Source organism: Carettochelys insculpta, chromosome 17 (assembly GCF_033958435.1).
Source record: "Carettochelys insculpta isolate YL-2023 chromosome 17, ASM3395843v1, whole genome shotgun sequence".
NCBI lineage: Eukaryota > Metazoa > Chordata > Testudines > Carettochelyidae > Carettochelys > Carettochelys insculpta.
In genome coordinates, this window is record NC_134153.1 from 11699855 (window position 1) to 11725523 (window position 25669).

The window sequence follows — 25669 nt, forward strand, 5'->3', positions numbered from 1 at the left end:
GAAAATCTTTACAATGCCTGTCAAGTGTCTTTTTTCTGTTTGAATTTTCCACACTAGTGGTTGTTGCTATGACACATCATGCCGTTTGATATCCGCATAAAACACGACTCATTTCATGGTCAGGAGATGGCATGACAAGGACTTATCAGAGCGGGAAATTAGAAAGATGCTGTTCCTAAAAGGCATTAGCATAAGATTGCACCTAAATATAATTTAAAATAGTTTACGCTTAAAGGAAAAAATGTTTTCAAGAAAAAGGTGTCATAAAAATAAATTCCTCTTGTTGTTTTACTTTAGCGTGTGCTGCACAGCCTGCAGAATAGATGACCAAGCCAACTAAAAAACATAAATAAATAACCCTTGCACAACCTGCATTTGCTCACACAAAATATTTTAGGTCAGTGTGTCCCAACTTTTTGGAAGTTGGACCTCCAGGCAGGAAAATGAAAGCGAAAGTACTTCACTTCACCCTCTCTCTTTCAACCCCGAAGTGTAGTTAAAGGCCTACCCTTCTTTCATGATCCACCAGTTCCATATAATTGCACATGTAAATATGCATTTGAATGGGCAAATGCAATACTGCATATTTAAAAAAAAATCTTGCAGATCAGTTGAACACTCTGTCTTTTTCCTCTGATGCGTAAAGGGGAAAAAGAAATGAGAAGATGTAAATTGGTGTAACTCCATTGATATCAGTGTAATGATGCTGGAGCAATAAATCAGAAAGATGATGTTTGCAATCATTTTTGAATGGAAGTAAGGGGTCAAGAGTATAAATGGATTGCACTGAGTCTAGCAAAGACACTCCAAGGATTCTCAAAAGTTGGAAAGCAGTCATTCATAACACCTGATCTGGAGGTGAGCCAGCCAAAACCCTCCTGTCAGCATGAATCCTTCTCTTTTCAAACTGGAGGAGTGTTAGACGACCACATTCAGATCTTGCAGGTTAGGCTTTTCTTGAGTCTGGACAAAGTCTACACAGCTTTTGGACTCTGCACCTGTTGATCTCTTCAGTGAATAGTAATAGTCTGATACTATTCCCACTGAAGTCACCAGTGACATTAACTATGACCCTATTCAACTGGCCTCATAATATCTAGGGAATTGGCTTGTGTTGACTTTATTCATCGCTGGTCTGAATTATGCTAGAGTTACACTCCAGCTCGTTCACACTATGAAGTTGATGATCATAGACAGGTTTGGTTAAATTATTAAATAAATCAAAGTGAAGTGGAAGAAAGTGAATGTGCACAAGCCCAGACACAGAAGATTTAGGAACATGCTATTGGCTGCATGAAGGCAGCAGGAAGAACTGCTATGAGGACCTTATTTTCATGGTAACTTTAACTGGTTCTTCTTCCAGTGCTTTTGAAAACCTCCTATTTCAGGCCTTGCCACACTCACAGGCAGGTTGCAGGCAGCAGTGTTCTCTTTTAAGCAGAGCACTAAGGTGGCCTCCCAGGAGAGGTTCTAGTGCCATCCAGCTGATAAGCAGATCACCCAAAGCTGTCTACAGCTGACAGTATCTGTTCCTGTTAGTGGTACACAACAACACATGCCTTGGAGCACATAACAAAATTTATTCCACCCATGGATGGAAAAATCTTAGTGGGAACACTGGCAGGCAGACTAGATAAACCATCCGAATATCACTTGCCACAAGGCTGCTGGGTTCCAGGAGGAGAAGGGGGATGCTTCCCATCTTCTAAAAAGTTCTAACTCAGCGATGGAATGATAGGAGTCAAGATGTGAGACAAAAATTCACACTGTTTTCACTTGTGAGAGTCATTCTTGAAACAGCTGTTGAAGTGCCAGTTACGTTGCCTTCAATCTATCATATAAATTGAATCATTCCCATACTTAATTGCTCCCTTCTTGCAAACCATGTACAACCCTGAACACCCTGATGGGTGCCTTTAGGCTCCGTTTTAACAGCTTGTGTGTAATTTGCATCTAGCAAGAATCAGCTCTGAGAATTTTTGCACTCGGAAATACCACATGCTGGAAAAAGACTGAAGATAAAGTAGGACAATTTACCACTGATCTAGCAATATAATCTGCATTACATCACTGAAACTATGTACACTGCAATATGGTGAGGGCCGAATTTTCAGTGCTGCTTACGATCCCTTCAGAGTTTGCATGTGTGCTTGTACATACATAACTCCTTGCACTCTGAAAAGTGGGCAAGTACTTATTTTGCACATGCAAACCCCTGCACAACCAGATTGGTTAACTACCTTAATTTCACGTACAAAACTGCCACAGGCCTACTTTTGCCAGCACAATCAATCATGCATGCAAAAAGGGGATATGTAAATTTGGTGGTTAAAACTGACTCTGAGCCTGCAATGTACTGTATAATTCTTAGAGCTTTATGTATATTTTATAGACAAACATAATTAGTCAGTTCTGCTACATTTTACACATCCTCTGCATTCACATATTTTGTAGGTGCAAATATACTCTGTTGGAGGGATTCCTAAAACACTTCAGCAGTACTCCCTGGTCAGCTCCCATTAATGTCAAAGGGTCACACCTATGCTGAGCATTTTTTGGAAATCCCATTCTGAATGTTCAAAAATGATAGCTAGAGCTGTTGCTGATTTTACAGATTTATACTATACAAGGGCCAAATGTTTGTTACACTCAGAAAGAATTGCCTGTAAAGAAAATGGGAGCTCTGAATAGTGAATACTTTAGGATTTGACCCCAGTTGTCAAACTTATATGATTACTGCAGGTTGTTTATCGATGACAGCCTTACGGCAGGTGCCCTGCACTCAGGTCAAAGTATTTAAAATAGATCATATCCTAGTTACCTGCTATAGTCTGCATACTTTTGGGGTAGAAACAGAAAACTTTTCACTGAATATAGTCACAGCAGTTCCAATATTAAGGAGTGGAGTCCTTTTTGCAGGAGAAAAGTTTGCTAACTCTGACTGGAATTTCTCTTACAAAAAAAGCATCTGTAGACATCAGTTACACAATCGGGCTCATATTCCTTTGCCTCCATTAATGTTATATATAATATCATGGGCCAGCAATGACCCTGTGCTATGTATGTTGGACAGAATGTACAATCACTTGGCCAAAGAATAAATGGACACAAATCAAACATTCGGCATCTGAATACACATAAAGCTGTCATGAGCGTTTAGGAGGAGGGGGCCATACTGTTAGCGATCTGAGGATCTGCATCTTACAACAAGAAGACTTTAACACCAGATTACAAAGGGAGATATCTGAAATGGTATTTATTCTCCAATTCAACACTTTGATCCTTGCCCTTAATAGAGATTGCAATTACCTTATGCATTACAAAGACAGCTTCCCCATATTTGATATTTGTAGTGATCTCAGGCAAGTCACTTAACTTAATAAACACCTACATTAAGTAATTTCCTCCCTAACCTTGCCTACCCCCAGCTTTGTCAATTTTCATTTCTTTCTTTTTTGTTTTGTTTTTTTCTTTTTTATCTCTCTGTTATGTTTGTCATGCCAGTTCATTTTCAGCACCATTCCAGGTCTGAAGAAGCAGGTCTGCCCCACAAAAGTTCATCAACTAAGAGATTATTTTGTTAGTCTTTAAAGTACTACATGACTGCTTTTTTGTTTTATCTGTAGACCAGTTTGTCCCAGAGGTCTTTCACTATCACAAAAGGGACTTAGTTAACTTTTTGTCATAGAGATAAACTGAACTCATTGTGGCAGACATTATACATGAGAGAAAAGGTGGTCCAGAGGAAGAGGAAGGCTTATTCAGTGGTTAGGGCATCACCACAGAGCTTAGGAGATCTGAGTTCAGCTCCTTTCTCTGCCCTTGACATCTTATGTGACCTTTGGTAAGTTGTATAGATTTTCTGAATCTGTTATCCCATCTGTAAGATGAGGTTTAAGAGCAGTTCCACATCTAGCAGGTAGAGCCCTGTGTGGATATCCAATGTATCTCCATGGATATAAAAAGGATGTCAGCAGAGTTGCAGGCTTTTAACAATGAGCAGGGCCAGTGACTGGGCAAGGAACAACAGCAGCATGTTGGGCCACCACTCACAAGAGCCACTGGCTATCCTGGGCAGCTTCTATGGTGTATCTGTTCTGCCCTTAGCCTGGTCAGCAGGCTCACTGACAGCTGTCCCAGGTCACAGCAATGCGTGCAAGCAACTTGCACACTCCTGGACAGGAATTACACACCACTGTGTGGATGGGAAGGTGAGAAACCTTCTTCCCATGAACCTTCCACCTTAGTTCAGCAGATCTGTGAAGTTTGGACCATCTTTAGATAAGAATGCATATTTTTGCCCCATCATGTAGCTTGATGAGTATTTTCCACCCTCCACCTCTCCATTAATTATATAATTATACCAAGTAGCCCATTAAGACAAGGAGCAATGGGCTTAAATTGAAGCAAGGACGGTTTAGGTTGGATGTTAGGAAAAATTTCCTGTCAAGGTGGTTAAGTACTGGAATAAATTGCCTATAGTGGTTGTAGACTCTCCAGCATTGGAGATATTTAAGAACAGGTTGGATAAATATCTAACAGGGATGATAGAGAGGGTGCTTGCCATGAGGGCAGGGGACTAGATTTGACAACCTCTTGAGGTCCCTTTAAATTCTATCATTCTGTGATTCTACAGTTAAGGCCTCAATGATCTTTCATACTTGAGTAGAACCAGTGCCTCATCTGTTGAAAAACGAACAAACACTGCACCATTGACTTCAGTGGAGTTCAGTTAATTTACACAAGCTGAGACTCTGATCCTATATCTTTCCAAATGTTTCCTCATAGACTCCTCTCCCAAAAGGAACTCTGGTTCCACCTGTTCGGAGGTGAAGGGGGAAAGGTACTTTTCTTTGGGGGAATTACATGAGAATTGTTCATCTTGCCTTTGCCTCCTTTTGTTAGCATGATTTGCATGAAAATTTTAGTCACAGGATGTGTGAAGTATCAAATATCTGTGTAAGAACACTAGAAAAGCCAACGCAAGCATAACTGTTACATTTGCCACCAATCAATCGTCAGTGAATAGAATAAGCTGATAATTAGTTCATTACTAAATTACGATGTCACGGCAACAGCAACATCGTTTTCTACACAATCAACCTACCATGTATGTCTGAGGCTAACAGTGCAGGCCACTGACAATCCCACAGCCAAATTTGTATTGCATATTAAACATCCAAAAATGGGTCCTCCTGACCTGTGTGGAAATAAATGATACTAAGGTTTAGGCTCCAGGTACGTGCAGCATTGCAAGGCAAAGCTGTGCCCCTGAAGCAGGTCTGGTCAAGATGCTCTCACATCAACACTAAAAAAACGCTACACATTGGTAAGCAGCAATGCTACGTTGGCAGGAAACACTCTTCCACTGCCATACTGCTGTGCACATGAACCCTTGGGCCAGCATAATTTATGTTGCGCTAAGAGTGTTTTATTCACACCCCTGAGCCGCACCCTCCCCAAAACCAACTTTCCCCCATCCTTCTGCTCTGCCCCCAATCAAATCTGCTTCCCCCCCCTCCGCAATAAAACCCACTTGGGAGGAGAGATGCATTGCAGCATGCTCTCATGGTCACTCCATCCAGATTCTAGAGGACCAAGATCAGAGGTATGATCCAGAATTGAGGATGTCTCACTAGTCCCTTTCTTGTTTAAAGCAACTAGAAGCTCCACAAGCCAAACTCTCCCTCCAGAGCTGGATCTAGCTCACAGGCAGAATAAACATTTCCTTCCTTAGCTCTTGGGTTCATAACGCTTACCGTGGTATCTTGAGTGAGTGATGTTGGGGAGGGTAGGACTCTGTGGTCCCAAATCATTTAGTGCTTTATAGGCAAAATTCACTATAATTAACATATTTAACAATATGATTCAGTCTTTATGTATTTAAATTCTCACATTTGCAGGAATTTATGGGCATGTGTCTGACAAGGGGGGAATCAGACAATTATTAAACCAAAGGAGACACAGATTCAAAAAGTCAGTGCTTTTATTCGTTCAAACACAAACTGTCAACATCACATGTCAAAACACGTCCAGCAAGTATCCTTAAACCCTCGTAAGTTTTCAAGCAGTATTTTATTTCTTTTCCTACCTGTTCATTTTGATTATTATTAATAGAAATATTTTTTCTTCAGTTTGTGTGTATACAGTAAAATTAATGTTTCCTGACATTTGCAATCGAATCCTTCCAAACTAGCATTATAAATATAAACAGCTATACCATTGCCAAAAAGCACTTAACATTGAGTGCTCAGACCAGTACTCAATACTTGTGTGAAGAAAAGGACTGCAATCAAATTATTGTTTAATTTGGTACGTCATTTTGAAGCCAATATTCACTATAGTTTACCCAGTTTATGATCTTAGGTGCAACAACTACAGCAGTAATTTTAGATGGGATCAATTTCCTAGGGATACAATATAATTATTATAGGACAGAAAATTAAGTGACCAATGTGCTGGTTACAGTTCACCAGGGTTAGCCTCTTCCAGGCCACTAGATGCTTTAATGACTGGCACATCCACAGGTATGGCTGCTCAGAGCTCCAGTTGGACAGGATTCACCATTCCTGACTGATGGGAGCTGCAGGAAATGCTACAAGCCAGGCCACTACTTCCTGAAGCTCCCATTGCCTGGAAATGGTGATCCACAGCCAATGAGATCTGAGAGTGACTGTACCTGTGGATGCTCAGGTAAATAAAGCATTCAGTAGCCCTCCAGAGTGAAATGCATCTGGCATGCCCACCATGGTATAAGTATATCAAGTATACCCATTCCAATAGCAACTTGTTATTTATGGGCATCTAAATGGTAGAGAGGAGGAGCAGGATATCTCCATTAGCTACAATTGCTTCAGGATGGTATAGAAATTGTTCCCATATGCAGTTCCTTCAAACCAGATGATCAATAATTTGTGGTCTAAGGTATGGCTTGCAAAAATGGCAACCAGAATAATTTGTGTCAATGTAGGTCACGCAAACATAGGGCCATGTTGAGCCCAGGTTATACGGGAAGAAATAAGAGTTCAGGGCTGGAAGTCTGACAGTTTGGAGGTTACTGGGCAACTGCCTTCAGGGCCCACACAGCCCAAACAGCGACTGTGGAGGCTTTGATTCAATGCACTCCCTCTACCACTTCCATGGACATTACTCCATGGAGCTTCCAGCAGCAATGAAAGCTTCTCGCCCCTGGAAGAAACAAATTCCCCCAAAGACTGGATCCAGAGGTGCATTCTCCTTCCTTTCTCCAGCCAAACTGGATCCAGCCAAAGGCAGAATACTTCCTTTCTTTTTGAAATAGGCTTGTATGGGGATTATATGGTATTTGACATATTTCTGAGTGTGCAGACATAGAGATCCATAGTTTCAGCTGGCACAAAGCAGCATAATTCATTCTGGAGTCAGTCATCCTTACAAAATTTCCCTTAATGTCCAGTATCTCACAGTATTTACCTAAGATCCATTTGCATTGGCATTCTAAATTCATTGCAACTGAATTAGGAGGTTTTAGAATATGTGTTCTGATTTTTTTTTTTAAATCTGGTAGTGGGAGATCTAGCTTTGGGCACATGAGGTCTTCAGGCAGTTAACATCTATTTCAAAGGGAGGAAGAGGGCTTTCCCTTCCAAAAGCAGCAATGAGAGATTTGATCCAGTCAGAGAGAGCTTAGTCTGAGTTCCACCAACCTATCTAGTCTCAGATTCATTATGTCCTGTTTCAAGTTCTGTCCCTCCTTCTATAGAGCATTCCCAGACAGACTTTCTGCATTCTGAATGTTCCTTGTAGACAGTGAGGGCAGTTAGAGGCTGCCGGAGTTAGAACATTGCCACATGGTGGTAGCCACGAGAAAGTTCTCCAGAGTATCAGTCTGTCTTCCAATCTTTGTTGATACTTTTGGCTCCCCAAGAAAAAAAAAAAAAAAACTAAGATCATTTCCAAGGCTAGGTCTGTGCATTTCACCATGTGACTTTCAGTCTGTTTCCCATCAGCTCTTTATATTTCAACTGCATGGTCCTGTGTTCTCGATAGTCTGTATGTTTAGTGCTTGCTGGGACTCACCATTGCCTCCTAATGGTGTGTCAAACCAAGCTAAGCAAAAAAGTCCTTGCAGCTAGTGGCAGGCTCTTTTCAAACTGTATCCTCCATTCTCACACCTTCCTACACAATTCACCATGTGCCCATGGGGCTGGATCTCAGCATTTGTGATGACAATGAGCGTGGCTTTGTTTGCAGTGGTTCACAGGGGGTTTTCCACCCTGGGCATGAAAGGGAGAAAAGATACATTTGCATTTGTCCTGTGGCACCTTATAGACTAACATATTTTGGAGTCATGTCTCATGCATCTGACAAAATGGGTCTTTGCCCACAAAAGCTTATGCTGCAAAATATCTGTTAGTCCATAAAGTGCCACAGGACTTCTTGTTGTTGTTTTTGAAGATACAGACTAACTCAGCTACCTCTTTGATATTTGCATTTCTGTATATTTATAATTTTCCTCTGGCCAGAAAACTTGCCAAATTCTCTCTTTCCCTCTCTTTCCTAACCAAGTTATAACTATAACTATAAAATAGATCAGCCCCTGACTCTGAGTATATCTAGCAATAGCAATGCTTTAAGCTTCCTTCCAGAGCCCTCTCTGCAATTTTGCTACATATAGCAGCAGATTTTACGCTGAAACTCTATTTCAAAGTTAAAGCCATTCGCACTTCCCACCATATTCCCCATCATCCTCACCTCCTCCCTTGCAGATAGAAGGTGACTTCCCACAAACTTTTGGGAAAGCAGCTATATGACCATATCTGGGTTTGACTGGGGAAAAAATGTAAAATATATAAAATATATAAAAGTAACATGGAAAAATAACTGAAGGTAGGGAGGGCATGTTGTCTGAGGGCTGAAATAAGAGGCAACCTATTAAGATTCTAATTCCAGATCAAATATTTGTCATTTGCAGTCTTGGGCTATTCAAGAAAGGCCAGATTGCTCTTATTTACCTCTAATTTACCCCTAACAGCCCAATAAACAGTGGAAGTGTTTGTAATGCTGCTAGACAATACTGACCTTCTGTGATTCAGCAATTTCTCTGGTTTAGCCCCAAACAGATCCCAAGGGTGCTGCACTGGAGATGTTCAACCTCTATTAGATTGTTATCACTTTGGGGCCAGGATTGTTTCTTAGCATGTATGTGCACGGTGCCTAGTAATATGGGGCTCATTAGGGCCTTTGGATGCTACTATTATATATTTTTAAAAAATTAATAAAACTAAACAAGAGTTGGGCTGCAGTTGTGCTGAGCCCACAGCCTGTCCCATTGCTCAATACTGTCGTCTTGTTTCCTTGTGCCCTCCCTGTCTGGTTGTACCCATCTATGTCTCTTGCCTCATGCTTACAATGTAAGCTCCTTGGGGCAGGGATCCTCTTTTATTCTGTGTGTGAACAGTACACAACACGGTGGAGCCACAACTGGGATGCCTAGGAGCTAGTAAAATGCAAATAAATAGTAAAAATAATAGCTTCAAGTAAGTTATACCTGTTTAGACAGCCTGAGAATCTGACTCAATCTTTTTTAATTTCTTCATTGAATTTTTCACTCCCAAGACTGCGGCTATCATGGCAGGGGCTGGGCATCACCCAGACATGGATTTCTTCATTTTCTTTCCACAACACTTGCATAGTTAAAGTTTTGTTCTGTGGCCTTTCCATGTCATAAATATTAAATGTAAATTCCATCTGGAAGACCATTCAATCTCAGATTCTCAGCTCTATTCCCTCAGATAACAACCAATAAGAGAGATCATTAAATGAGAGGAATTTTATTTAAGCCCATTGAGAGTTTGACCTATAATATGCACCATATGCAAAATATTAAGGAAGAATATTTATAGACCACTTTTTTCTTTATTGCTGTTTATCTGTGAAGAAATAAGAAGATAAAATCATTGGAGTAGTAAAGCAATCATCACACCAAGTTTACTGCTGCAACTAAATTTACCCTATTCCTCTGTGTTTGTGCGCAGTTGAAATACAATAAAAAAAACCCACTGGTTAATAAAAACATTTTCTTTAACTTTTCATGTGTTGCTTATGATGCTGTTTCCCTTCTAGTTTCTTATGGTCCTGTTTGACATGTATGAATTACCCACACCAGCATGCCCTCTTGTTCCCAGGGTTGTTTGAGAGGAAAGGTGGGACAGATATGGAATTTGCTTTGAACACTATTCAAGCACTAATAAAGCTAATTTATAGCAGCTGACATTTATATATCTCCTTCCATCCCAAATTATCAAAAATTGTTTTTTTCTCATAGATTATATTGGAGGTGTGGGAACACTTCATCCATTACTGAAATGCAGCCAACGTGGGATTGGATGGCAATAACTTTAACAGCATCATTATACAAACTGTTTAAAATGGGCAGTGAAGAAAGATGCTATATCCAATTGAGATTTCAGGGGAATTGAAATGCACTGCATGCAATGCATGAGGACATAAAGACTAACTCCCGGACTACTGGGTAAAGTGCAAAGAAAACTTTAGGCACCAAAATGCCAATACAATACTTTCTGCAGCACTTTCACTCTTAATCTGGCTGGGCAACTGACTCATTAATACCTCCAAAGGTAGAGCCTGACCCACTGAAGTGCAACTTCCTACAGCATCTTTAATTTTCCTTGATTTGCCCAATGAAGGCATTGATGTATCAGCCTTATCTGGGTCATTAGGGCTACGTCTACACGTGAAGCCAACATCGAAATAGCTTATTTCGACGTAGCAACATCGAAATAGGCTATTTCGATGAATAACGTCTACACGTCCTCCAGGGCTGGCAACGTCGATGTTCAACTTCAATGTTGCGCAGCACCACATCGAAATAGGCGCTGCGAGGGAACGTCTACACGCCACAGTAGCACACATCGAAATAAGGGTGCCAGGCACAGCTGCAGACAAGGTCACAGGGCGGACTCAACAGCAAGCCGCTCCCTTAAAGGGCCCCTCCCAGACACAGTTGCACTAAACAACACAAGATACACAGAGCCGACAACTGGTTGCAGACCCCGTGCCTGCAGCATGGATCCCCAGCTGCCGCAGCAGCAGCCAGAAGCCCTGGGCTAAGGGCTGCTGCCCACGGTGACCATAGAGCCCCGCAGGGGCTGGAGAGAGAGCATCTCTCAACCCCCCAGCTGATGGCTGCCATGGAGGACCCGGCAATTTCGACGTTGCGGGACGCGGATCGTCTACACGGTCCCTACTTCGACGTTGAACGTCGATGTAGGGCGCTATTCCGATCCCCTCATGAGGTTAGCGACTTCGACGTCTCACCGCCTAACGTTCAAGTTAACTTCGAAATAGCGCCCGACGCGTGTAGCCGCGACGGGCGCTATTTCGAAGTTAGTGCCGCTACTTCGAAGTAGCGTGCACGTGTAGACACAGCTTAGATCTGCTACAGTTACACAGTGAGGTACTAAGGTGGCAGCTATGACAGTATCAAACTACATGTGAGTCTAGTGTTTAAATTTAATATGCATGTCCACAGTGAGTCAAGTGGTCCAACCTCAGCAGTACTACAACAGAATTTTGTGCCAAATATGTGTGTGGCAGGGGGAACTGAGGGAAAGTATTTGTGGCTTTGGGTGTGGGGAAGAAAATAATGGTGATGGGGGGGTTGTAAAACCTGAAGGGGGATTTATAGAGTCAGCAGAGTGCCTGTATGATGCCAAATTACAATCTCTTCTCTGTAAAACCTCTGGAATTTCAGCTCAGTCTCATTGAAAACCTGTGATTTCCTCATTAGCCGTATCCAGTGGGCAAGTTTTCACAGAGGAACGAACCGTGAACCCCATGTTCCTGCCATTCAGCAGTTATTTATACACGTGAGCTATCCTACAGAAATCAATGAGGCAGCCTGAGAGTCTCTGTTCTCCAATTTTGTAGGGGCAGTAGAGGAATTGTCCTCAATCCAGCATTTTCCCAAGGTAAAAGACCCTTATCCTAAGGTTGGTGCCATAATCTGAACTTTATGGCTACATCTACACGAGCCCCTTCTTTTTGAAAGGGGCATCGAAATGAGTGAGGTAGGCAGATGATAATGAGGCACTGCCATGAATATGCAGAACCTCATTAGCATAATGGTGGTGGCGGCAATTCGAAAGTGCTGCTTTCAAATCACGTGCCACCCGTGTAGACGGGCCTTTTGAAAGTACCCCCCAGTCTCCGAAAGTCCCTTCTTCCTCTTTGGCTTTAGCAATAAGGGGCTATTGAAGACTGGGGGGTCCTTTTTGAAAGGCCTCCATCTACATGGGTGGCACGCAATTCGAAAGCGGCACTTTCAAATTGCTGTGGCTGCCATTATGCTAATGAGGTGCTGCATCTTCATGGCGTGCCTCATTAGCACCTTCCAACTTCGTTCATTACCATACCCCTTTTGAAAAGATGGGTCTAGCGTAGATATAGCCTAAGAAAGTTTGCTTTCCAAGTGAAGCATCATCCTGTTCTTCCCTGCATTCTGCTTTCCCCTCGGTGGCAGTTCACAAGAAATCCACAAACAATGGCTTGTTTCTTTTTCTGAGTTCAGCAAATCAAAATAATCATGTCATTTCTTTATTCGCTGCAAAAATCTTACTATAATTTATTAGTAATCTTTACAGCATTCTTAGTCTTTAATCCAGCAAAACACTGAAGCATGTGCTTAACATTAAGTATACATGACAAACCTCTCTTGTCCAGCACCCTCAGGACCCGACTGGTGCCAGGTGAGAGAATTTGCCAGATGATGGGAAGTCAATATTTTCTAGCATATTACCAGCACTTCCGCTGCTTACTGGGTTCTTAGAAGATATTTAGGGGTAAATCAGAGCTGAACAACAGCACAGAACGCTGAGAGCCAGGACTGGTGGCTAGAAACAAACTTATGGGACCTTGGAAAACTTGAACACACCCATGATAAGTAGTTGTTCAGCTGACTGAAATCATGCCAGATTACAGATGTTGCCAGATGAGAGAGGTTCAGCCTGTAGTTCCATTTAAATCAATGGGCTTACTTATGTGCTAGCTCAAAAGTAAGCACATGTTCAAGGGCTTTATTGGATTACGACTTTACTTATAGAATTTTTTTTTTTTTGCTCCACTCTTTCCAGGTGCAATTAGAAGCAAAATTAATATATATATTGTTTTCATTGTCCAAAGTCATGTTTTGCTCTTTCTCATAAGTAAAACAATTATACAAAGTAACTGCCACTAATTGTCCAGTGGAGAGATTACCAGAGGTCCAAAACATTTTCCTAACTATTCCATTTTATATTATAAGTCCCTGAATCATCTGTTAGCTTTAATGTACATCACAATTCCATTGACCGTGGCATATAACTGTTACAATTTACACTGCACTCATCAAAATTGATGTTTATTTGAAGGTCTTTAAATAGATTTGCTGAAGCTCAAAAGTAATTACTTTGTAAAGTTCATTTCCCACTCCTCCATCTCTCTTCTGCTGAATAAATATTGCATGAGGATGAAATACAGAAGGGTCATTTACATCCATCACTTTTAAATATTACTGATACGCATATGCAGTTCATTGTTGTGTAAAATTTCCTGGATACATTATTCCAATTCACATACCATGATGTTTCAAATAAAGAACTGAACACAAGCTCCTTTTTATCATCATGAGTAGAATAGAAAAAGTGGAAGGCTTTATCTATTAATTTTATTGCTAATACATCTTCCATTTATAAGGCTTTGCCATTTGAACATTTTTGTTAATTACTGTTACTTAAGTATATATCTCATTAAGACATCTATTATAGCTGGACGTGAAAAGATTAAACTTTTATTGATAAATGTTAATAAACATCAGTTTAATTGTGCACACATAAGCCATCAGAAATATATTTCCATCAACAATAATTAAAATTTACAGATCGGTGAAGTAAGAAAAATACTGTTTGAGAACATATTAGAGTCACAATCTGGTGACTTATACTTTTAAATTTGGCTTGTTACAAATAAACTAGTGAATGAATAGTAAAAGCAGGTATGCTTTGTTGAATTAAGGATATTTATTTACTATATTTTGACATGTGACATTCACAATTTGTGTTTTAACAGTTTATAAAATTAGATTTTTTATAATCTCGTCTACTGCCATTGTTTGATACCCCCTCCATGATTTTCTCTAATTGAGATAATTGAAATAGTCAGAGTCAAAAAATGCTTAAAAATAAACATAGCTTTCCATCAAAATGATAAAAAGTTGAATTTTTTGAAACCTTATTATAGCTTTTTAATATAACTTATATACATGAACAAGTTATAGATCATTCTATGCAAGACATGGATACTCTGAAGTTATGTCCACTTCCCTTTTAAACATGGCTTCATTATCCTTATGTAATCTGAGTTTATTTTAGTCACTTCATCTCAGCCGCAAGATGATACACGTGTACCAAGGAACAAAGAATCAAATGCAGATTTCTTCCTGAGACTCACCTTCTTGCCAGGGAGTGGAAATATAATGGAAAATGGAAAATGTAATGGAAAATAAGGTCAGGAAGAGAGGAGAGAGAGGTGCTTGACATCAATTTTACTGAAGACTCCAGAAGACTGGAAGAGATGGACAGAAACTGCTGCCAGGGAAGCTGAGCAGGGAAGTTGCGTGGCAACAACACCCTGATGGCTGAGTCTTGCACCATCTCCACCACACTGTACCATTTGAGGAAGCTGGGCACAACCACAATGCCTGGCCGCGTCTACACTGCAGCGATCATCCGGAAGATCTTCTTTTGAAAGATTGATTCCACATACTAAAAAGCGAATCAAAAGATCAATCAACTCTTTCGATAAAGAACGTCCACAGTTCTTTCAAAACAACAGGCCAGGGATCGAAAAATCCAGTTCCATGAAGACTGATCTTTTGAGAAAAGTGACCACAGAGTGTCTACACAGTCCCCCCGCCCTTTTTTTTTTTTTTTTTTGAAAGGAGCTTTCGAGACAAGGCACTCTTCCAGATCCAGAAGAGGTCTTCTGGAAGAAGAGCTGCGTTCTTTCTCTTTCGGATTGAAAGAGCACATTTTGTGTGTGGACGCTCCTCGTGTTCTTTCAAACAAGGGCCTGATTTTCCAAAAGACCTTGCTAGTGTAGACACAGCCCCTGGAGTGGGGATTACAGTTTTAATTTAGTAATATTTCTTTCATTTGTTGGCTGTATAGGATTTAGCCAAATGGGCAAATTCATAAAATTTTATTTACCCTGTCTTTTTTCCTAAGGAAATGGCCACTTTGTTTAACACACAGTCTGCCTTTGATGGGGCATCATGGTTCTGCACCTGCTCCAGAAGTCACTTATTTCCTGAAATTTACATCTGGACGCACAAAGGCTATGTCTACGCTAGAGAGTTTTGTTGGCAAAACTCACGTTTTGTTGACACAACTCAGTGTCCACATGACAAATGCATTTTGTCGGCAGTAAATCAACTGAATGCAACACCACTTCCGTTAAGAGCAGAATGCCTTTCACGACAGGATCAGTCAGCAGAAAGCCAGTGTGGATGCTCCAGGAGACCCTCTGTCAACAGACAGGGCTTCTGGGACACCACTCAGCCCTTTCTGCTGTGCGTCTGGTTGGCCATTCTGTCAAAAAAGTGGACAGGCAGTCTGGCTGCTCTCTGTTGACAGAGCAGATTGACAGAGTGATCTGCTTTCATATGTGGCTGCAATCTGTCAACAGAAGTTTTTGTCAGAAAATATCTTCTGAAAATAACTTCTGTCGACAGATTGCTGTAGCATCTACGTAGCACAAGAGTGAGTTAAATTCCAACTCAGAGCCTAACTGAGGATATATGACTGGTCCCTGTAAAATCCTGTGCAGGGAATATAGTATTTTATTTAGTGTTAGAGTCACACTGTGTGTGAACTATTCAGTGTGACATCACCCTTGCTTTCACAGCACAGTATTAGGCTCTCATACACTGAGCTCACAAAAGACAGTGTGGTCATGCTGGATTTATACCAGTGATACTCAGGGCATTGGGCCTAATTTTTCTATACAATATGTTTTACCTGGTCTCTTACAAAGAGATACTCTTTAAATAATGTGAACGTGTAAGCTGAAGAATCCATTGTTGTGACTTGCATATTGAGTCAAAATAAAACAGCAGTCATGTAGCACTTTAAAGACTAACAAAATCACTTATTAGGAGATGAGCTTTCATGGGACAGAGCCACTTTGAGTGTTGAAAATCACTTTGAAAGTCAAGGTATCTTTAAGATGCCTCACATTGAGCACCCAAAAATGTAGGCCTGTGTTGTCAATATTAAAATAGCTCCCATGAAACTTGGCAGAACAACGCTCTTATTTATCAAATGTTAAATACTGCTTTTGACTGTATTATGGACATCATATTGTGTCACGCACACCCATGCATCTTTCCCAGTCTGTTACATCTTGTTTTTAGATTGTAAATTCACTGAGGCATCAAATTGCCATTTACTGCATGTTTGTACGGTGCCTTGCACAAGAGCCCCTAGATACTGCTGTAGCATAAAGGTTAGTAGAGTTCCATATAAAATGTCTCTATAAATATGGGCATACACTATGTATCTTAAAATGTGCTTATGCTTACTGCATATATAGATTCTCTGCATCATGTACAAGCCAGGGAGGATTCTTTCTCTCCTATAATTGGTTGGGAAATCATAACCTTGATTAAAAGAACCACTCTCTCAATGTGCAAGTTAAATTTAGCACATAGGTATGAGTTAGGTGAAGGACTAAATGTCTTTTCTCAGCATCCAGGGGCAAATGTTCAGACTGAGAGGCTCAAGATCTGCACACAGAATTGTATGTGCAGTTACCATGGCTACGTTGGCAAATGGAATGATTATGGAGGCTAATTGCTATTTACGCTTTTTTTTTGAAGCCCACTTAGTCATTTGTATTTGCAGTGAACTAATTTGTGAGTGTACATGTGAATATTCATGCTATTTTTATATTCAGCACTGAGGCATCTGTTTGAGACTTGGCTTTCCAGGTGCTCATGTGGCCATCTAGATAAATGCATGAACCACAACAGAATTGCTTCAGAAAGTCATTATAGAGGGTCCTCTTTTCCCAGAGATAGAACTCTTTGAGGCATAGCTCCATTATTCTATTACACTGGTTGCTACACAAAGTAAAAAATAAAAATGCCCCTGGTTGGGGAGTTGGATAATTTATGTATGAACTCATTTCATATACAGTTTCAACTGAAGCTTTTAAAACCCTGAGTCATGGAAAATTTCACACATGCTTTGTATTATAACTAGAGATTCATCCATAACATTGGTTAATCTATGTTGGTTTCAAAGTGGTTGGAAGTCTCTCCGGATGGTTCTTTAAAGTGTGTTTTGCTCTTTTCTTCCTAAAAGAAGTAGGGTCTTGTTTGAAGACAAATCCTCAGCTGGAAATTTGCTTTTAGTTTTAAATGGAGAGCTGATGGATTATTTTTTTCACTCAGGCTTTGGCTGAAATCCATCTTTGTCGAGCAACCTTTCCAGAACTCAAGCTTCTTCATCCTGTTTGCATTCCTTTTGAAGCCAAAGAAATGCTTTTTAAAATGTAGCTGTGGTCTCACCTAACTTTTCAACACCATAGTGGGAGAGTTTTCAGTGGGGAGAACAAATAACTGACACAGGTCATTGATATCAGATCCTTAGTGCAGAGATAGTGCTGGAAGGGGACAACCCTCTGGTCCCAGATAACCTGGCTTCAGTCAACAAAGAGGTAAACGGTCTAGTCAATTGAAGTGCAAAACTAGCAGCTTCCCTCCATTGACAGCAGGCCAATGTCCCCCTTTCCGAAACAGCACCCCATCTGCATTGACACTAACTGGCAAAGCTAGCAATGTTTGCAGTAAAGCCAGGAATTAACTGGGGATGAGAATTCAATTGTCCTTAGCACCTGCTTCATCCAGGTGAAACCTGGGGGCTAAGTACATCATGTTCACTAGGGCCCCACCTTTTGCCATGTCACTTTATTTACAAATGTTACAGATGTTTGAGATTCTCTCTCCTGTGCTTGGGATCTCGGTACAATTGTCCTCTTCTTCTCCACACACCCACACCCACACCCCCCTACCCATTAGCCCTGTCTCCACCCAGATGAGAATAGAAGCTGATAAGGACACCATGCACTATACTGCATCTCTCTCTGTGATAAATGGTGGGCTGTCAATATAGTACATTGCACCAGCTGTAAATTCATTGAAAGCTGACACTGGAGGTGCCCCTTCCACGTCCTCCTTACCCTTTTTCTTAAAAGGGGAAAGGATGAGGACGTAATCTGTAGCCTGGAGGTTGTTCGTTTGTTTGGGTAAAGCCACACACTTCATATCATGGACAGCAGAGAAGCTGGTTTAACATGTTGGTGGCTGTGATACAAGGCAGCTTTGTGGGCTTTCAATAGGCAATATGGGCCGCGTCTACACGTGCACGCTACTTGGAAGTAGCGGCGCCAACTTCGAAATAGCACCCGTCACGGCTACACATGTTGGGCGCTATTTCGAAGTTGAAATCGACGTTAGGCGGCGAGACGTCAAAATCGCTAACCCCATGAGGGGATGGGAATAGCGCCCTACTTCGAAGTTGAACGTTGAAGTAGGGCACGTGTAGCCGATCCGCGTCCCGCAACATCGAAATAGCGGGGTCCGCCATGGCGGCCATCAGCTGAGGGGTTGAGAGACACTCTCTCTCCAGCCCCTGCAGGGCTCTATGGTCACTGTGGGCAGCAGCCCTTAGCCCAGGGCTTCCGGCTGCTGCTGCAGCAGCTGGTGATCCATGCTGCATGCACAGGGTCTGCAATCAGTTGTCGGCTCTGTGGATCTTGTGTTGTTTAGTGCAACTGCGTCTGGGAGGGGCCCTTTAAGGGAGCGGCTTGCTGTTGAGTCCGCCCTGTGACCCTGTCTGCAGCTGTTCCTGGCACCCTTATTTTGATGTGTGCTACTTTGGTGCGTAGACGTTCCCTCGCAGCGCCTATTTCGATGTGGTGCTGCCCAATGTCGAAGTTGAACGTCGACGTTGCCAGCCCTGGAGGACGTGTAAACGTTATTCATCGAAATAAGCTATTTCGATGTAGCATGCACGTGTAGACGTAGCCATGGTGTGTTATTTGCCCATGTTGGCTAACACGGAAACCAACTTGAGGTAAAACCCTCCAGAATGTGTCATTTTAACATGACTTAGCAGAGTGAGGTAAAGATTAAGGGAGAGCCTAGATTTACCTGTTAAAACTGCACACACTGCGGTCTTCCCTAGAATTTTACTTCATGACAGTTTCCATGTTAGTTAACATGAATAAAGAGCACATAGTACCTAATGAAGGTGCTCCTGTGATCTTAGTCTGGCCTAAATAGGGGAAGGCAGCTGTGAAATTAAAGGAAATGGAATGCAACAGCAGGTTTGGTTCGTGAAGGTTTGACAAAATGTTCAGTGTATGGTTATTTTAATATTCAAGCCTTTGGCTTGTTGGGTTTAAAATCTCCAGAGCCACACTCAGAAAAACAGCTCTGCTTCTTCTGGTTTGCAGACTCCTTGCAACACTGTCAAGGTTTCACGTGGTCAAAAATGGAAGCACAAGATGCTCCTCACAGCCCATATACAGGAAATGACGGGCCTGGGTTCATTTCAGATGTCTATGTCCTTCAGCAGCCCTCCTGGAAAACAGGGACTGAGTCTGGCAGTTGTTATAGTGCTTAAAGTGAGCATGGGTCTAAGCAGCTTCAGAGTTTGTCACTAGAGACGAGACAGAACCAAAACACAGATCTTTGGGCATTTGGAGAGAGACCCAGTTTTAGTAGTTCCAGCCCATCCTTTCTTGAAACTACTTATCTGGTCAGCGCCAGTCCATAAATTGTTTATACTGCCTTCCCTACAGGCACAATCTCCTTCCCATCTGTCTCGTATAGCCAGAACACACATGTATGTTCAATCAGTAGGACAGTACAAATCAGGACCATTAACTCCATGTATTTCTGCTCTTGATTGCCAGAACATGCTGAATCATAGAATACTAGAACTGGAAGGGTTTTCAAGAGGTCGTCAAATCCAGTCTCCTGCCCTCACAGCAGGACCAAGCACTGTCTATATCAAGAGTGGCCACCCACTTAGGCAAAAGAGCAATGGATAGAGTGCAAGGAGCCATGTATTATATATTTATTTTTATCTATCAGTCTATCCCCCAGAGCCAGGCACCCAGACCCCTGATCTAACCCAATCTCCCACCCCTCCTCCAGAGCCAGGCACCCCCAGCCACCCACTCTAAACCAATCCCCCTCACCTCTTCCAGAACCAGGAACCTCCAACTCCCCACTGTAACCCAATGTCCCACCCTACCCCAGAGTCAGGCACTCCCCAGCCCCTCCCCTCACTCTAACTCTAATGCCAACAACACCAGAGCTGCCACATGCTTCTCCCACCAAGTGGTGAGGCATGCATGTGGAGTGGTGGATGGCACTCCCGGTGCACAGCGCTGAGGAGCAGCTGTGGATCGGCCATCCCTGATCTATATCATCCCTGATCGATATTTATCCAACCTGTTCTTAAATGTCGTGAGTGATGGAGATTCTACAACCACCCTAGGTAATTTATTACGTCCTTAACCACCCTAACAGGATTTTTTTCCTAATGTGCAACCCAAACCTCCCTTGCTGCAATTTAAGCCCATTGCTTTTTGGTCCTCATCAGAGGCTCAGAAGAATAATTCTTCTCTCTCCTCCTTGTAACTTGCTTTTAGGTACTTGTCCTCTCTCAGCCTTTTCTTTTCCAAGTTAATCAAACCCAGTTCTTTAAATCTAGTCTCATGGGTCATATTTTCTAGAACTGAAATAATTTTACTCTTCAGTAACTAAAAGACCCTCTCCAGTCTTTCCTAACATGTGGTACCCAGACATGGACACCATACTCCAGTTGAGACCCAATCAGGGCAGAGTAGAGAGGAAGAATTTTTTCCTGTGTCTTACTCCCAACGCTCCTGTTAATGCACCTCAGACTCATGTTTGCTTATTTTGCAGCAGTGTCACACTGTTGGCTCATATGTAGCTTGTGGTCCACTGTGACCCCTAGATTTCTTTCTGCAGTATTCCTTCCTAGGAAGTCCCTTCCCATTTAGTTTGTGTGAAACTGATAGGTCATTCCTAACTGGACACTTTGCATTTGTGTTTCTTGAACTTCCTTCTATTTTCCTCAAACCATTTCCTCAGTTTGTCCAGATCATTTTGAATTATGACCCTATCCGCCAAAGCACTTGCAACCACTCCCATGCAAGCATGTAAGTATGCAGACTGGATAAACTTACTCTCTATGCCATTATCTAAATAATTGATGAAGATACTGAACAGAACTGGCCCCAAAACTGACCCCTGTGAAACTCCACTTGTTATTCCCTTCCAGGGCAGGTGGCTGAAAACAAATTTTATGGAACAATGGGAAAATTAGCTATACCCATGATAAGTGGACATCCAACTAACTGTCATCATGCCAGACCATGGATGGTGCCAGATGTGGGGGAGCTGCATGAGAGAGGTTCAACCAGTATTAAAGTTGAGTGAGAACAAAAAAATCCTCTCTCTGACAATTGCCTTACCTCACCCTGGGTTTATCTCATCCCTTACCTCTTTTCTCTAATGGTGTGTTTGCCTGTCCAGCCTGAAATAAAAAGCCTTATCTTTGGTTTTTCACATGAATTCTTCTAGCACAACATTCAGGCCTTTTCCTGGGTCATAAACTGCAAGCTAAAAAGTTACAGGATTTTAGCAGACAAACTGAGGTTAATTGCAAATAAGTTGATGCACGCATAAAAGATGATGTAGTGCGTCTATTAAATCCACCATATGGGAACTATTCACAGAGGGGCTGCAAATGGAAATAGCACTAAATGTTCACTTAAAACAAACAAATGAAAAGAGGTAGTTTAGAAAAGTAATAATAATTACTAGAGAGAATTCATACAGCATCAAAGGCTCTCAAAGAGCTTTACGTACACAAATGAATTTGCATCCTGTGTTGCTGAGAAGTATTGGTTTACAGCTGATCCCAATGACCCAGGTACATATAGCGGTAGAGTCAGCTGGGAATTGTGGGTGTTTCTTTATCACCAAAAATGACTATTCATTGAAACTGGGTCAGTTTTGATGAATCTCCTGACTCAAGTGCTGAGGAAAAGTTTCAAAACTGTCAAAAATATTTTATTTTCACATGTTTTACGTATACATTTTCATGTTCAAAATGTCTTTTCCTTTCAACAGTTAAGCTAATTGAACTGAAAGGGGTCAAGAAAATGGGTCAAAATTGAAACTAAATGTTTTGATTGACCTAAACAGGAAAAAGGATAGTTTCTGATGTGCAAACTTTTGAGATTTTGACTTTTTTGTCCTGATTCAGGATGCTTAAGACAAGTAAACTTTTAATTCCTGGGTATATTTAAGAGACAAGAAAACCATTTTCTGTACAGGTCTACTAGTAAACACTGGAAGTGTTCAAAAGTCAAGTAAAAAGAATTTGCTCTTCGTCTTTCTGCATTATGGGGCAAATTTACCACCCCATAATTCCTGGGTGTGGAGCACTCCAAGTCTAGTGGGACTGGTGTGGGAGCAGGAAGCTGGGGGCACAAGAAATTTCTGCTTGCTCTGTGAGGGCTCTGTCTACTCCAAGATGCAGGTGTTTTGAAGGTGCTAGAACAAACTAAAGCAATGGTTACGGTGGTGGATCCATCACTATTCTCCAGCCAAGAGAAGTAGCCAAGCTTCCCAGTTTCTGTGGATCAGCAGCCTGGGAGATGAAAGTTTTCATACCCCAACCTCTGCAAACAGTCCCTTTTATTTGCAATGAGAGGATGTCTTATTTAATCTGAGATAATGTGCTTCCTGATTACTCTCAGGCACACTACTGGTTCTAAGGCATTTGGGCTACTCTGTGTAGTGCCATGTGCTCTGATGAAGCAACAGATGAGCTGTGTTATGTTATAGGAGAAGCCCCGTGTAGCTCTAGAAAAGCGATCCAGCCACAAAGATTCCTATTTATTTTTAGCATCCTGGAAAAATGGACTAAGAGACGGATCCATTTACAAATGATCTTCAGCAGAGCCCCGTGGTTCACTTAATAAAATGATCTTTCAGCTGCAGAAACCAAGTACAGTGCAAACTATCAAACAGAACTCTCAGCTCTTGCAGTGCAAGTCAAACAGGTCTCATTACTGCTGAAGCACAATGTTGTTACAGTCACAGTCGCTAGAAATCCCTTGTGCCGTTCAGCTTGACACAGACCAAATATGAAAAGCCTCAGCTGGGTCATCAAGTCCCTTATTAAATGAGGGTCATTTTGCTGCAGTGGAAAACAAATATTTGTGCCACTTGCTCATCTGCTCAAGGTAATGTGAAATCAGTTGGTAAGAGGAGGGCCTTGGCAGGCATTGCTCCTGGCTTCTATTTCTGTCTTTGCTACTGAGTTGTGTGTTACCTGGGCTAGTTCACTTAGCCTCTGTAAGCATTATTTAACTCCTCTGTAGAGGCATAACAGTATTTATCCTGAATGTTTGACTGCTGCTTTGAGACCTCAGGATGGGAGGTGTTCTCTAAGGTGCAGTATAATTACTTGTGTTATTATTGTCTCCAGCTTGAGATATTGCAGTGACAGATTCTAAAAGGGGAAGGGCTCAGTTAAATGAACTGTATTAACTGCAGTGCAAACTTTCTTCTAGCAAGTCTTCCTCCAGAAGGATAACTGAAGCTTCTGCAGTATCCCACTTTGCCATGACAAACAGTTTAAATGTACCATGGTGACAGGTTAACGTTAAAGCTATTTCAAGTTAATCACATGCTGCTAGAGACCATTGTGCAGACAAGTCCTAGGCTGGCAATTCTAACAAAAGTATAGATGACTCTATTTTGTGTTCACCTCAGCTCAGATGTTGATTGAATAAAAGAGGTAGAACTAAAGCCAATTCCAAGTGCTCCAGTAGATGGTTAAGTGAGTTCAGCTTTCTCATTCATCACTGAAACTCTAGATAGTCTATAAAGACATTGAAAAGTTATGAAGACATGATCGAATTATGGCTGTACCACACACAACAGGTGATACTTAAAGGTGGAGGCAGGAAACTCATTTTTCTACCATGTTACTGTGTACAATTTAAAAGAAACATGCAATAGCTACAGGCGTAAGGCACTGAAGCCTAAAGGGCCTCACACCAGTTTGTAAATCTGGAAGTTATGAGTTCTAAGCCTGGATCTGCCACAGGCTTAAGGGAATGGTGCTCTTGTCTATGAGAGTCACTAGGCACGGGTAATATTTACATACCCACCATCTCAATTGTCATGGATTTGTGCTTGTGCATTACATACATTGTAAAATTGTTGTGGAGCAGACACTTCAGGGCAGCAAGGTGACTATAACCTTGCCTGATCCCCTCTTTTCTCTAGCAGGTGCTAAAGGGAATCCTCTAAAGATTATGTCAAGTCCACCAGTGAGTGTGCTTATACCTGTTTGTCATGGTAGCATAATGCTTTAGCTATCACTGTTCTTGCAATGCGTGCATGCCAGTGAAGCTCTGGAAGCCTTGACTGGAAATTCCCTGTGGTATCAGTGTAATTGAAAGCCCCCAGGGCTGCAGTAATGCCCCAGGGATAGGACATACTCAGTGAATGGGACAGTAGTATGGAAGAATGACGAAGGAAGCCTATCATCAACTGACAAACTAAATTAGTGCTAAAACATGTTAATGATGTGTTGTTTCCATTAGGGAATGGAAGGTTCAGAAGGGCAAAAGCAAGAAATATAAAATGTTGATGGCTAACATGGCAAGAATCTCTTTAATGTTTAGCCTCAGGGGAGGGGGAACAATACATTTATCTTCTTAATAGGTTAGTCTGTAAGCACTTATGAAGTTTCATTATATAGATATCATCAGCATAAATGAGAGAATTTAATTCATTTAGCAGGTTTATTTACTAAGCAACCTGAAGCAGATTGGATCATTGCTGTGTTTTACCATTTGGCACATATATTTATTGAGTTAACGGCTTCATTAATGAATGCTCAGAGAGTGTATTAACTAAGGGAGTCTACAGATCAACCTGCCTTAAATTTACCGATTTAGTCAAGCATTCTGCTGCTTTAGTTACAGACTTAACTGTCTCCAATGTATTCTGAAACAGCAACTCTAGGGCTAAATGCCACATTCAAAATAGCAGCATGGTGTTCTGTTTCTGCTACCCCTCACCATAAAGGGAGAGCAGAAGCCTCGAAATAACCCCTTTTTTGTACTTCAGTGCTGTTTGGACGGCACCAAGTTCGAAATAAGGTAACTCGAAATACCTTACGTAATTTGTATTGTGCAAATTGCATAAGGTATTTTGAGTTACAGCTACAGTATCATTGTAACCTACATGAATACCCTTGTGGAATAAAGAGAGAGTCAGGGAATGAGCAGTGACTCTTTCAGTCGCAGTTTGCTTGTTCTCTCTCTCTCTCTCTCATCTGCTCCTGTGACCGTGTGGGTATCCATCACACCTTGTTCATAAAGAATATACCCTGTGACCTTTGGTACCCATTTACCTGTAGTGAAACCCATTTCAGAGTGGGGAATTCACCTGTTCAGGGAAAAACACAGCTGAGTAGCAAGTGATTAGAAACCAGCAAAGCCA